Source organism: Pseudorasbora parva, chromosome 19 (assembly GCF_024679245.1).
Source record: "Pseudorasbora parva isolate DD20220531a chromosome 19, ASM2467924v1, whole genome shotgun sequence".
In the NCBI taxonomy this organism is placed as follows: domain Eukaryota; kingdom Metazoa; phylum Chordata; class Actinopteri; order Cypriniformes; family Gobionidae; genus Pseudorasbora; species Pseudorasbora parva.
Window position 1 is genome coordinate 19,859,654 of NC_090190.1, and position 14,442 is coordinate 19,874,095.

Consider the following 14,442-nt stretch of genomic DNA (forward strand, 5'->3'; position numbering starts at 1 on the left):
TGACTTTTATTCATGTGTGTGTGTGTGTGTGTGTATATATATATATATATATATATATATATATATATATATATATATATATATATATATATATATATATATATATATATATATATATATATATATATATATATAAAGAATACGCGTATGTGCATAGCAACTAAGGTTCAGACCTGTTTGAACTATAAATTATTAAGATATGGGTTAGGTAGTTTTTTTAAAACATTTTTTGAATGTTGCAAGTATTCTGGTCTTACAATCTGGAAAACAGACTTCGAGTTTGATTTCGGTGTTTAATGGTTTAATGAATCCTGGTTCGTGCTCAGCGTGGTATAGTGTGGGGTCTAGAGGAGCTTCAGAAGCTCTGGAGGTGGAGCTGTCGCTGTTCCCCGATCCTATATATTCATCTGATGCAGCAGAGCCCCGTTCTTCATGGAGATCTTCAAACATCCTCCTCCAGCGCGAATAAACGGCTCTGGACTGAAATAAACGGAGAGTCTTTGAGATTCTTAGTGGTGAAAATATTCAGCGCAGACAACTCCTTCTCCGAAACAAGTGAGTCAATTACCGAACTTCAGCTTTGTCATTTCTGTCGAGTCTAGATGTGTTTGAGGTGCGCTACGTCCCGCCGTAACTTATGCAACATTATTCTGACTGATTTTTTCCCCTTTCATTGCACTGCGCTGAAGAATATCGCTCATTCGTTGTTTCTACAATAGATAAGGGCGCCACCATCTCTTTTGGATAGAGCACTGGTAGGTGTTTAGTTAGCTTGTAAAGCATGTTCATTTTGTTTGGTGGGTTTACTACATCAGACTGCATTTCGTTCATTTATTCATTTATTGAATAAGTGATAATGATCAGATCGCTCATTAATTCGGCGCTGTCCGCCAACTAGTGCTGAAATTCCATTCAATGTTCGTTCATTACAGTTTTTTTTATTCGCTTTGGTAATATTTTCACAAGTAAGGTGTACATTTTCAAAACTCTCACTGCTAATATAGCAACAGATCATCAAAATTGCATTTTCTTCAAACATTTCAGCATATTGTTAACTGTGTTAGTACAACACACAAAATCAAAGTATCCTTTTGACTACACAAAATAACTGTTTCATAGATAATTGTTTCATTTACAGTAACTGCCATTCATAAAACTCTAACTATCAAACTGATTTGCATCTTTTCTCATTCAGTTTAATACATTTGTCTGATATTTAATTCAACTGATTATTCAATGAATCATTTGGTACACCTATAGATTTCTATAGATATTGATTCGATACTTTCTATAGAACTTGTATGCAATTTCCGATATGGATTGGATTACCAAATGTAATTAATACTTAGAGAAATGTGCTATTTGTGAACATAGAGAAGGATAAAGTGCAAGGGAGAGGAAACATTCAATGACTGTGTACAGTAACATCAGAAGTATGTATCAACAGTAGTACATTGAAAGAAGATCATACAGTTGTGTTCCGGTGATGAAATCAAATGTTATTATTACACACTGCAATAATCTTGTGTTTGAAACATTGATTATGTGGACTAAAATATGTACAACTGATTGAAAAAATTAGATCAGGTTTTGAAAGAATGTCTAGCTGTGTTACAAGTAAGATCAGTTTGGATTGGTACACTTTAAAAAGATTCACTCTACAGTGCAAAGAGTATACTGTCATTTAATGACATAAAGACTATTACATTTTTTATAATGTGGAAGAATCTGAAAGCACTTTATTATGTCCTATAAATGTACCCTGTTATCATGTTGCTGTAAATGATGAATGTAGTTCATGTAGTTTACTGTTGTAAATGATAACTATTATATATATATATATATATATATATATATATATATATATATATATATATATATATATATATATATATATATATATATATATATATATATATATATATATTATGTATATATATTATGTATGTTATATATATATATATATATATATGTTATATATACATTATATATATGTGTGTGTGTGTGTGTGTGTGTGTGTGTGTGTGTGTGTGTGTGTGTGTGTGTGTGTGTGTGTTTGTGTGTGTGTAGCCTGGTAATCCCTACGTTATGGGGACAAAATGTCCCAACAAAGATGGCAATATCCGAATTCCTTGTCCTTGTGGGGACATTTTTAGGTCCCCATGAGGAAAACATCTTATAAATCACACAGAAGGAGTTTTTTGGAGAAAGTAAAAATGCAGAATGTTTCCTGTGATGGGTAGGTTTAGGGGCAGGGTCAGTGTAGGGGGATAGGATGTATAGGGAAGTCCCCATAAAACATGGAAACACGACGTGTGTGTGTGTGTGTGTGTGTGTGTGTGTGTGTGTGTGTGTGTGTGTGTGTGTGTGTGTGTGTGTGTGTGTGTGTGTGTGTGTGTCTGTGTGTAATGATGTGATGTAAAACGGATTGTTTTCGTCCTTTGTTGTTTTTTTTTGGATTGATTGTTCCTGGAATCATTATGTCACAACCTGGTGGGAATATTTTTGCTAATATTGAGAGTGTTGCTTCAGTAAGTCACAGGCTGCCTGTGGGTACGTATTAAATCCTACCCAGTAGCCTTCTTGAAAAGCAGCATGTTCGATGCACAATTGACTGGTTTTTGAATAGACACTAAAAAGGATCTATTTCAGTGTTTGGAATAGGATACCCTCCCATTTAAAGATATGACTGAAGTATTACAGTAGGAGAGGTATGCTTCTCCTCACTTTGTCCTCATGCAATGACCTGTTTAGACATGCTTCTTCTTTACCTCGAGGTGAATGATATTGATAAATATATATAATACAAATACCTAATTATAAAATATATTATAAAATACCTAAGAAAGACCTCAGTATAAATACAGACTAAAACAGATCTAATCTTGATCGCTGATATTGTGATATTGTTCTTCCCCACCTCAGTGTCTTTGAAATATCGGCGATTAAAGCATTTTAAAGCAACAAAAAGCAACAAAACAGTTCTTTTGAATGACTAAACTCAATCAATTATCGCTCAAATCTGTATATTCTACTATATCGTATCCTTGTTACAGCATAATTATACAATTCAATACTGTTTTTTAAATAATGTCATGTACTTGTTATATGATTAGGGTTAGTTGCTTAATTGTGTAGAATTTACTGAATTTACATTTCAAATTTTCAACACAATTTCACATTTATTTCACAGTCTATGTAATCAAAAAACAGTTATACAGTTCCTTAAATTTTAAAAAAAAATGGCAATGAAAGGACTTGAACTACAGTACTTCGAATGTTAAAGGTGAATCGCTGGAACCATAATTTTATTAAATGTTTCAAAACAAAAATGACATGTATAATGCTGCACACTGAATTCTAGGAAAGCTACTAGTGATCATCATTATTTTTTGAACGGATAAATTGACACAAACAATGATCTCTCATTTTTAGCCATATATGTGCAATCAGCTATGCAAATGTCTATGTGTATATATCTGTACTATTTAGGTTTTGTTTTTTTCTTTCAGTATCGTCTTTATAAGTAGGGCATATATAGAGTTTTAGAATGTGAGATTTACTGACTTGGAAAGCACCTCTGATGCCAAAAATACCAGTAGGCAGATCACTAGGTTTTGAGACACATCCAGCGTTAGGCATTGCAGAGCTTGTTTGTGGGATTGAGTCAGAGCTGCGTGGGTGTTGTGTACATGGATCATGCCACGTCTCGCTTCGCGCGTGCTCGCGCGCGCGTGTGTGTGTGTGCCCACTGCAGTGGTGCATGGACACAAAACCACAGCAGGAGCATAAGTCTTGACTGAAGGTCAAGTCGGCCCTCTGAGGTTATTTAAGAAAAAGCAATAAACATACACATAGCCTTAGATAAAGGAAGTTGTTTATCTGGAGTGGGTTTTAAATCCACAGGCCTGGCTCAGTCACTTCCTGCTGTAATGAGGCCAGGGGAATGAACACAGATCTCATCGGAAGTCAACAGATGACTGCATGAGAACACTCATAAAGCAAACATAGTGAATTTTAACTTTTGTGTTGTGTAAGAAAATTCGGCCGAAACTGTGTCCTTTATATTTTTAGGAGGCTTGTGAGAGGCTCGATTTGTTACCAAATAGCAAATATGTAGCACACTGCTGCAAATGTAGCTTGTGCAATTCTATTTATTTTGTACAAAATCCTATATTTTAGTACATTTTATTGCTAAATTAGTAAATGTTAACATTGACTTACTTGCATCTGGTTTATTCGTTAACTCTGAAGTCCATGCTGAATTTGTTTAGATGTGAAAAGTTTTCTGCTTGATTCTGATTCTGTTTCTGTAAAGGCACATACATTATGTGATAAGTCTTAAAGGGATAGTTCACTTAAAAATTTAAATTAGCCCATGAGACATCCTAGGTGTATATGATATTCTTCTTTCAGATGCACATAATCTGAGTTATATAAAAAATGTCCTGGCTCTTCTAATCTTTTTAATGGCATTGAATGTTGCTCTGTTTCTGAAGTCCATAAAAGTGCATCTATCCATCATATAACTGCTCCACATGGCTCCGGGAGGTTAATAAAGTCCTTCTGAAGCAAAGTGGCGCATTTGTGTAAGAAAAATATCCATATATAAAACTTTATGGACTAAAATAACTAGCTTCCGGCTGGCAGCGGTACGCGACTCGACTTGCGCTAAAAGAGCGTTTTTAGTTTTGCTCTATCCTTTGCACTTCTGTTTTCGTCAGTGCGCATGCGTCAAGGGTTCAAGGTTTAAGGGTTACTCTTTTGCTGTAAATCGAGTTGCATACCGCTGACCGCTGACCGCTGACTGCTGACCGCTAGTTATTTATAAAGTTTTAAATATGGATATATTTCTTACAAAAATGCAGCACTTTGCTTCAGAAGGCCTTTATTAAGCCCCGGAGTTAGTCTAATTTAAAGTGGGCAGAATACGCTAGATCTAATGAGCCATAACTGATAAAATAACCGTACATTTTACCCTTCCGTTCTGTAAACATCAAAAACAGCTTTAAATTGTCAATGCTGGCAAATGAACAGGGTATAAGTGGGATAATCCATGAGATTGCAAGGCACTTCGCGGAGGCTTCACATTGGGTGGTTCTTTGCCTCCACACTGTGGATTATCCCTTACATATTGTATATTGTCTCAATAAAATAAACAAGATCAGTGCTTTCTTTCTTTGGCTTTCACATTTTACCGATGATAAAAATGCTAATCCACGATAAATTGTGTGTAACGTAAACTGTAACTGTCATAAAACTCTGAACACTGGCCCCTGAAGCACTGTCATTATATGATCGGCTGAGGTACCTCTCATCTCCCAATAATGTGTTGGTGTGCCTCTACCTTATGGAGTACATTTTAAATTGTTATGTTTTAAGGATCTTTTTATGCTTTAAAGAATTTTAAGACAGACATAATAAAGCTCATGTACTTTTAATAGTATTGTTATTCTCTTACACTTAAAGTTAATATATGCAACTTCATTATTGTGTTATATTGTATTATATGTCTAATTACAAATATATTTAAATATATGACATACAAGCTTCCATAAAAAAGACATTCAGTAGTACACGTTAACCATATTTCAGAGACAATAATTAATTATGAAATTACATTTAAAAATGTGCAAAAAAACAAAAATCTGAAAAGCACTCTGAAGTTACACTAATTGAATTTAGTATAAATTTGAACTATAATACATTTTTAATTCATTATTAAGGGTCCAAAATCAACATTTAGTTTGCACATATAAAATACTACTTTTTAAAAAGTATGCTATAATGTTCTTTTTCACAGCGCAACAATTTCAAAAGGCTAACACCTTGGAAAAGTCCAGAAAAAGAATATTAAAATGAACTGCATATCCACATCATTAGCCCATAGAACATAGCCTATACAAAAATAAACAATGACTTGCCAGTAGGTTGACAACAACAAGAGGGCTATATAAACACACATGGACTAATGACTAAACAAGACACACTTGAAAGCTATCAACACAATGAACCGAAGGAACCACATGACAAGATCACATGAGGGGAACAGGGATCACAAAACATGAACATAGAAACAGATGTGACATTAGTCTTTACAGATTTCATGGTCCAACTTTGAAATCAACTTTTAGTTTAGAAGAAAATGGTTTAGAAAAAATTGTCCCTTGGACATTTCTATGGTTCACTTGCATTTCTTAAAAAATATAGCAGCAGAACAGCAGCTAGTCAGACCATAGTTTGAAACAGCTATTTGTCCATTCATATGGCAGGTTTATCTGAAATTCAAGTGCGCCTGGAGGTGTATTGCGGTTTCCATTAAAAAACTCATACGCACACTTTACACTTTTTATTGGCTTTGGTACTATTTTCACAGGTAAAGTGTACATTTTCAGAACTCTTGGTACAAAAATCCAAACTGATCACACGTGTAACACAGCTAGTCATTCTTTCAGAACCTGACCTAATGCTTTCATTACAGTTAGTCACATTTTCAGTCCACATAATCATTGTTTCAAACACTATACACAATAAAAACACAATAAAAAACAATCAACAACAACAACCATCTTTCAAGTTTGTTCTAAAGATTTTCTGTAGCACATGCACAGAGATGGGCATAAATACATGGAAATGTATTTAAAGTACATATACAAAATACTGTGAGGAAAAATGTATTTAAATACAAATACAAAATACTCTGTGGAAAAATGTATTTAAAGGGGTACTTCAGCGCTGGGAAGATGAATCTGTATTTAAACTGGGTCAATAATGTAGTAGAAATGTGAAATTATTTTTGAATTTGGTGCCTTCTAGACTGAGAAAAGACAGAAAATGTATTTTTGTCTCATGGCATGGGCGCTGTAAGGGGGTGGAAGGTTATGACGAATCTAAGGGCCCAGGCTGATTTAGGTCCCAGAAGAGCAGACCCCCGTTTTCTTTTCTTATTTCTTTTCTCTTTTTTATACATACATTAAATGTGCTAGGGCCCCCCATGCACTAAATGTGTATTTTATCAGTTTTGACCATAAATTTTATATTTAAAAAACAAATTTCAAAAAGTCAGTCACAATTAGGATTTAAATCCAACAATACATCTCTGCTGTGCTGTCTCCGAGACATGACGGGTTCTCATGTGTCTCGTAGACACAGATTCAGTGGCTGCTGCACATCCTTCCCCCACGTTCCCCGTCCCCATCTCAGACGGACAAGGTGAGTCTGAGCGCGAAACTTCCCGAAGATTGAAGCCTCTAACACGCCTTATCTACTGTGTTCGCCACATGATGATAAGCAAAAAGTAATCTACCAATTCAAAAATAACAAAATCAGTTTGCCGTGTGTGTCAACGCAATAGATATTTTAATATTTTATATTAAGAAAATTAAATAGGCCAATAAAAACAGTATATTTGCGTGTGTGTGTGTGTGTGTGTGTGTGTGTGTGTGTGTGTGTGCGTTTGACTTATACAGGCCATGTTTATTTGGTTAAGTTTTATCTGTAAAAATTGTAAGGGGCCCAGAAATTTTGTTTTCCATAGGGCCCAGAATTTCTGGCGGCACCCCTGTCTCATGGGGATGAAAGACTACAATTCCCAGAATGCTTCGCTGCCCTGTGAGGCCACTCCTAAAGCCACCGCTACTGGATTACTGTGACTGAGTTGGAGAACAGACACTACAATTAAATACTGAACTTGTCTGTTCAATATAACGATTGAGTCACCGCACGAGTGTCCAAGCACTGACGCTGCAGGAGTCAGATTACATTTAATGTCATAAATGAGCTGATGAGCTCTTGTGATGAGAGTGAGGTAATCGCGATCAAACTCGCGGGATACAATAACAACGCGTGTTCAGTCTGGCGCGTTTTCAGTACATGCCCATGGAAGCTTAACTTTCACAGAAATTAATTTGAGAAGTTAAAACACTTACATTGCTCAGCATAGATTCGTTAACATGAATGCGTGCAGCTGCAAGCTGAGCTGTGAGTGTGATCTCCAATCTCCCATGTGCGAGTTGAAAACATGTGGAAATATTTCCCTCTGCTGGCTGTAGTCTTTAGCCTCTGGCCAAAAATTCCAAAGATAACGCAAATATCGTCGATATTTGAATATCTGAATTTTTCCAGAAATAAAATGCATAAATCTCTTATCTCAGGGGGATATCGGGGGGAAGCACAATCATTTGAATATACTCCAGGGTTTCTACTGATACAAAGCCATATGCTAATCACTGAAGTAACCCTCTAAATACAAATACAGTATTCTGTATTTTGAAAATACACCAAATACATGAGAAATCGGCAATTCAGTTCAGGTATCCCTATTAGGCTGAAACCTATCTGGGCCTATTCTGAATGCCAAAAAGCATTTAGATGTGTGCAACTGCTTAGAAACTTAAACTTAAATCCCCTTCCCCTGCCCTGTAGGAAAAAAAAAAAAAACTACAAACAAAAAACAACAACTAATTTTGAACTTTTATTATATTCTATCACCATTACTTTGAACTCAGGAACAAGACCTCAACAACACAAAGTCAATTGTATATTAAATAACTGATGGTGTACTCTTCCAGGTGGTGCACCTGTGTGTTTCAGACATCCAAATATTTGTTTATTCGCCCTCGCTTCTTTTTCCAGTCCAACATTCCAATTATTCCTGCCCACTCAAAGCTGCAGAGATATATGTGCTTACCTTGATAGGCCTATCTATGTAAAAAAAAAATTAAAAGTTCCATCGATTCACATTTTATATCATTGCTATGAATCTACGATATGTTTGTCATATGATATATCCCATCCATCCCTAATATGCAGTAACGTTAATGCTTCAAACAGAATTGACCATGACATCCTCACCTTATTCCAACAATTTTGTAAAGTTGCCGAGCCAAGGCTGGGTTGTACAGCTGCGGCTCACGTGAATGAATGTTGGGGGGTTGGGTGGAGGGGAGTGTCTGGTCTGAGCTAGTAGATGCATGAAAACAGCTCCTGATAAAGAGGTTTACTGGCTCAAAGTATTTAGAGTATTTTGAAAATACAAAAATACTCATCTTAATTAGATTTTTTTTTTTAGATTTTTTCCAAAGGCTTTAAAATACAAAATAGTATTTTGTATTTCAAATACGTATTTTAAATACATATATCTGAAATACTGCCCATCCCTGCACATGCATGTGATTCATCCATTCTATATGTGTGATTTTACTTTCTCTGGCTTTTCCCTTTCTGTATTCAACAGGAAAAAGAGAGGGGTTAAGGATTATGGTAAAAGCAAACAAGACATTGGTTCATTATCCAAGTACTCAGAAACGTGTTCTCAGCGTTATTGGATTGGAAGAACACAAGGTGTTCCCAGCATCTTTTATTCATGAAGTGTCACGCCAGGCCATTTCGAAGCTCTCTCTAGAAAGCTATAGCTGCTCTTATGTTGATCAACAAGAAAAGACAATGGAAAATAAATACATTCTATGAAAAAAAGCTCCATCCAAAAAACAAACAAACACTGCTGATCTTAAAAAAGCTCAGTGTTTATGGCACCAGCACACCACAATAATGAGGCTCGAGATGTAAGGAGATCTCAGTGCTTTCATAACTCTGTGACCGTGATGATCTGAAGCAGATGACGCACTGAACGGTTATTATAGCTTTTCATATGACACATTCATATGCATTGAGGTTAATTTGAGGTGAAACTCATACAATGACACCAAGCTAAAAAGATTCCCACACATTCATTTTTATCTTTATGCCTGTGAATTATAATTATAAGGTGAGCAATTTAAACATGCCATTGCCAAATATATATAAAACATCAAACATAGCAAAATATCTATAGGATTAAATAAAATAAAATATTTAAACTCAAAATGAATATAAAAATATACAGGCAATATCCAAGTAATATGCATGCAACTTCTGAGAATTGGACCGTAAACTATAATTACAGAAAATGCATTATATTTGAAATGTATGTTAAATGCAAATAAGAGTGCTTTTTTGAGTGCTTCTGAAGTTTCTTAGTACTTTAGTACTTTTTAAATGTTACCTTTAAAAGGTGCAATTTGTAATATTTTTATATTAAAATATCCAAAAACCACTAAAAAATGTTATATATTTTGTTAACTACAGTCCCTGACAATAGTCTTGTCGCTTGTGTACAAATTGACCTAAAGTGCCGCTGAAATATATTTCTAATCAAGATTTTTTTACAAGAAATGGCTCATTTTAATCCCACCAGCTTTTGTGATAATGTTTCAGTGAAAAACTAAACTTTCAAAAAGTATTCTAATATTCACAGCTTGGTAAAGCCCATTGAGTCAATTTTTGCGAAGACATAAGTGTTGTCACCTTGTCATATGAGCTTCACCTGTGACTAATAATGGATCAGTTAGGTCTCAAGTCTGTAAAAGAACCCCAGTACACTAGACCTTCACATCAACTGCAACTAGACCTCTGCAAACATGCCTAAGATTCACCCTGAGACTAAAGTTTTGATTATCAAGAGGCTGAAGACCAGATCCACTGCTGATGTGGCAGACACCTTCAATGTGTCTCAGCGTCAAGTACAGAGGATAAAAAAAAGATTTGAAAAGACTGGAGACGTTTTTGACAAGCCCAGGTCAGACAGACCCCGCAAGACAACTGCTCGAGAGGACCGTTTGTTGGCTCGAAAATCCAAGGCCAGCCCATTTTCCACTGCAGCAGAGCTCCAGGAGACCTGGTCACCTGAAGTCCCTGTGTCAACCAGAACAGTTTGTAGGATTCTGCCTCGAAATGGCCTCCATGGTCGAATCAGTGCCCAGAAGCCAGCACTAAACAAAAATTGAAAAACTGTGTGGCATTTGCCAAGGCCCACAGCCTGCTAAAAGGATGGACGCTGGAAAAGTGGCAGAAGGTTGATTTTTCAAATGAGTCTTCAGTTGAATTACACCACAGTCGCCGCAAATATTGCAGGAGACCTACTGGAGCCAGAATGGATCCGAGATTCACCCAGAAAACAGTGAAGTTTGGTGGCGGAAAAATCATGGTCTGGGGTTACATCCAGTATGGGGGTGTGCGAGAGATCTGCAGGATGGAAGGGAACATCAATAGTCTAAAATACCAAGAAATCTTAGCTACCTCTTATATTCCCAAACATAAAAGAGGCCAAATTCTGCAGCAGGACGGTGCTCCATCGCATACTTCCATCTCCATATCAAACTTCCTCAAGGCGAAGAAGATCAAGATGCTCCAGGATTGGCCAGCCCAGTCACCAGACATGAACATCATTGAGCATATGTGGGGTAGGATGAAAGAGGACGCATGGAAGACGAAACCAAAGAATATTGATGAACTCTGGGAGGCATACAAGACTGCTTCCTTAGCTATTCCTGATGACTTCATCAATAAATTGTATGCATCCTTAATATTTCTTCTGTGAAAATTATTTATTTCAGGGCATTAAATATCATTTGGGAGGGTTTTAGCTTTTCATATGAGCTATTTCTAACACCAATTGATTAATTAAAAGTCAGGTTAATATCAGGTATTTCTACAAAATAGATAAGCGACAAGTCTTTTGTCAGGGACTGTAGTGTTCTTACATTATCCCAAATGTTTCCAAGAATGTTTAACTCCATAGAAATAAGCAGTTTTAACCAGGACACGGACTGTGTCTGTGTGTTGCCTATCAATGACATCATACTTGTGTTACCCTCGATTTCTTTTTCTTTTTCTTTTGTAGAAACCATGGAATGCATTATAATATAACTTTCAGCACACTCAATTGTGTCTAATGTGATTAAAAAAAGCTGCATTACCCCACATTCACATAAACAGAGGAAGCAGAAGCGATCGTCTTTTGCGTGTGTCGTGCTTGTCTCTCATTAGCAATAGCTCCAGCCGCCTCGTTCCACTCCAACAGCTTCAGCCTCACCCTGCTCCATACTACTAGCCTGACGTGGTCATACTCAATTGTAGTCAGAATATGAGTCTGAAACTGCTCTATTGGGGTATGATTATGGGGCGTGTCTAACCAATTGGATAGACCTACAACCAATCAGAGCAAAGAAGCAATGCATTGTCAAATGTCAACAGACAGAGCTCAACTGCACTGTGTTGCAAATTCGACCTTTTTTCCGCGGGTTGTTTTCTATGTCCGCGGGTTGACGCGACTATTATGTGATATATAGACCCATGAGTGCAAATTTTAGCAGGCAACCTTGCCAAAATAAAAATATCCCCGGAGAACCCCCCGAGAAGCTATTGTTTAGACCTAGTAGTTGGCGGGTTTTGTTGTAAAAACTTGGCAACCCTGTCTGCACGTGCGCTGGAATAAGCGATCTTTGCCAGTGTTGTAAAAAAATAACATAATTTAATGATACACATAGTACTTACCCAACATGATCGTCATTTCTGAGAGAAATTATGAAGGTGAATGCATATACAAACAAGCTCTCCGTTTAGGATTCGAACAAATATAATCCAAGCCGCTTTGATGACGTGCATGATTACGTTACTGTTGATCATCTGTCTGTCATCGTCCAGTTTCTGTTCGGGGATAATTACTCCTCTATGGCTTGAGGCCAGACCGAACTGCCCGACCTAAAATTTTTGTGGGCGGGGCTAAGTTTGGCTGGCATCCAGGCTACCATACTACAGTAGCATTCATAAATCTTTAATACATTAGCTCATCCATTATATGGTGGCCTTTTCAACCAGCTTTTAAGGCAGTGTTGCCAACTATTTTCAAAGAAAAGTAACTATAGCCTGCCCAAAATTTGCTTAATGCAACTAATAATGCATCACTAGATGACGTCATGGGTCAATTCACATATTTGTGATGTCATCATGTCGTACTTACATTCTGCCTGCCTCTAATGTAATTTGTCTTCTAACCCATTGTCACATTTTTTTCTAACAGTTACAAGTTTATTCAAGTTTATCTCTTAATTCTGACTTTTTTCCCCTCAATTGTGAGTTATAAAGTCAGAATTGTTAGATATAAAGTCAGAATTGTGTTTTGAAGTCAGAACTGTGAAATATAAAGTCAGAATTGTGAGTTATAAAGTCAGAATTGTGAGTTATAAAATCAGAATTGTCAGTTATAAAGTCAGAATTGTAATATAAAGTCAGAATTGTCAGTTATAAAGTCAGAATTGTGATATAAAGTCAGAATTGTGAGTTATAAAGTCAGAATTGTCAGTTATAAAGTCAGAATTGTGATATAAAGTCAGAATTGTGAGATATAAAGTCAGAATTGTGTGTTATAAAGTCAGAATTGTCACTTATAAAGTCAGAATTGTGAGATATAAAGTCAGAATTGTGAGTTATAAAGTCAGAATTGCGAGTTATTAAATCAGAATTGCGAGTTATTAAATCAGAATTGCGAGTTATTAAGTCAGAATTGCGAGTTATTAAATCAGAATTGCGAGTTATTAAATCAGAATTGCGAGTTATTAAATCAGAATTGCGAGTTATTAAGTCAGAATTGCGAGTTATTAAATCAGAATTGCGAGTTATGAAGTCAGAATTACGAGTTAAAAAATCAGAATTGTAAGTTATAAAGTCAGAATTGTGAGTTATAAAGTCAGAATTGCTAGATATAAAATCAGAATGGCAGTAAATAAACTTTAAATAAGAATTGTAGGATAAAAAGTTGCAATTAGCTTTTTTTAAATTTTTTATTCTGTGGCGGAAACAAGCTTCTATTGTATTTTAAAATAACATAATATAGCCAAATGTCCAATAAAGAAAAAAAAAAAAAAAAAGTCTGTCAGCTACGTCTGTCAGTCTGTCAGATGTGAGGGAACGAAAGACGAAATAATTTTTTCAATTAAGCCGCACTGTCTAGACATAAATCGCTAATTTCCGCGCGCAAAATATGCAGGGCTTGCATGATTTCAGAATCCCTGCATTTTCGCTGCAAAAAGTCATATATCTTAGCAGAAAGTTGAAAAATGTTGCGTTTACTTCACAGAAGAGCAGCCATTTCCCCATTCCCATGGGAACGTTATAAAGTGATGTAACTACGCGACGTGAACATCATCAAAAAGCCATGATGAAACCATGATAAAGCACGCAAATCATAGTTTTTATTTTCACAGTGTAATATTGCACTTTTTTTGTTTCCAATTGGGTTATATGATACTAGTTTCAAAAACCTTACAGGTGTAAGAATATTAGTAGTATGTAAATTTATGTTACAGTAAAAGCAATCTCTTACTGTAATGTAAATTTACATTATACCCACTTTGTGCATTGGAAGCACTTAATTTAACAGAAGATGTCTGTTTTGTATAGCTACCTCTGTAAAACCAGAAGCACAAACTTACATTTTTTATATTTTATTTATTCATTTTTACAGAAGTTGTAGCAGATTCTTCATAACTCGTTTGACTCATCGGTGTTTTGCAAGTTTGAGCCATGTGTTTATTAAGGTCTGCAATAAAACAAGATGAGAACCTA

General features: G+C 35.8%; 1 protein-coding gene across 2 annotated transcripts in view; it reads left to right on the forward strand.

Annotated features, from left to right (window-relative positions):
• Positions 1–247: 247 nt before the first annotated feature.
• mc5ra (melanocortin 5a receptor) overlaps positions 248–14,442 on the forward strand; it is a 44,302-nt gene continuing 30,107 nt past the window's right edge. Inside the window, exon 1 of one of the 2 annotated variants that reach the window (XM_067426144.1) lies at positions 248–555. The gene's annotated coding sequence lies outside the window, so the exon portion shown is untranslated. Of the gene's footprint in view, positions 556–632; positions 756–14,442 lie in introns of those variants that run through there. The other variant, XM_067426145.1, reaches the window with a different exon arrangement.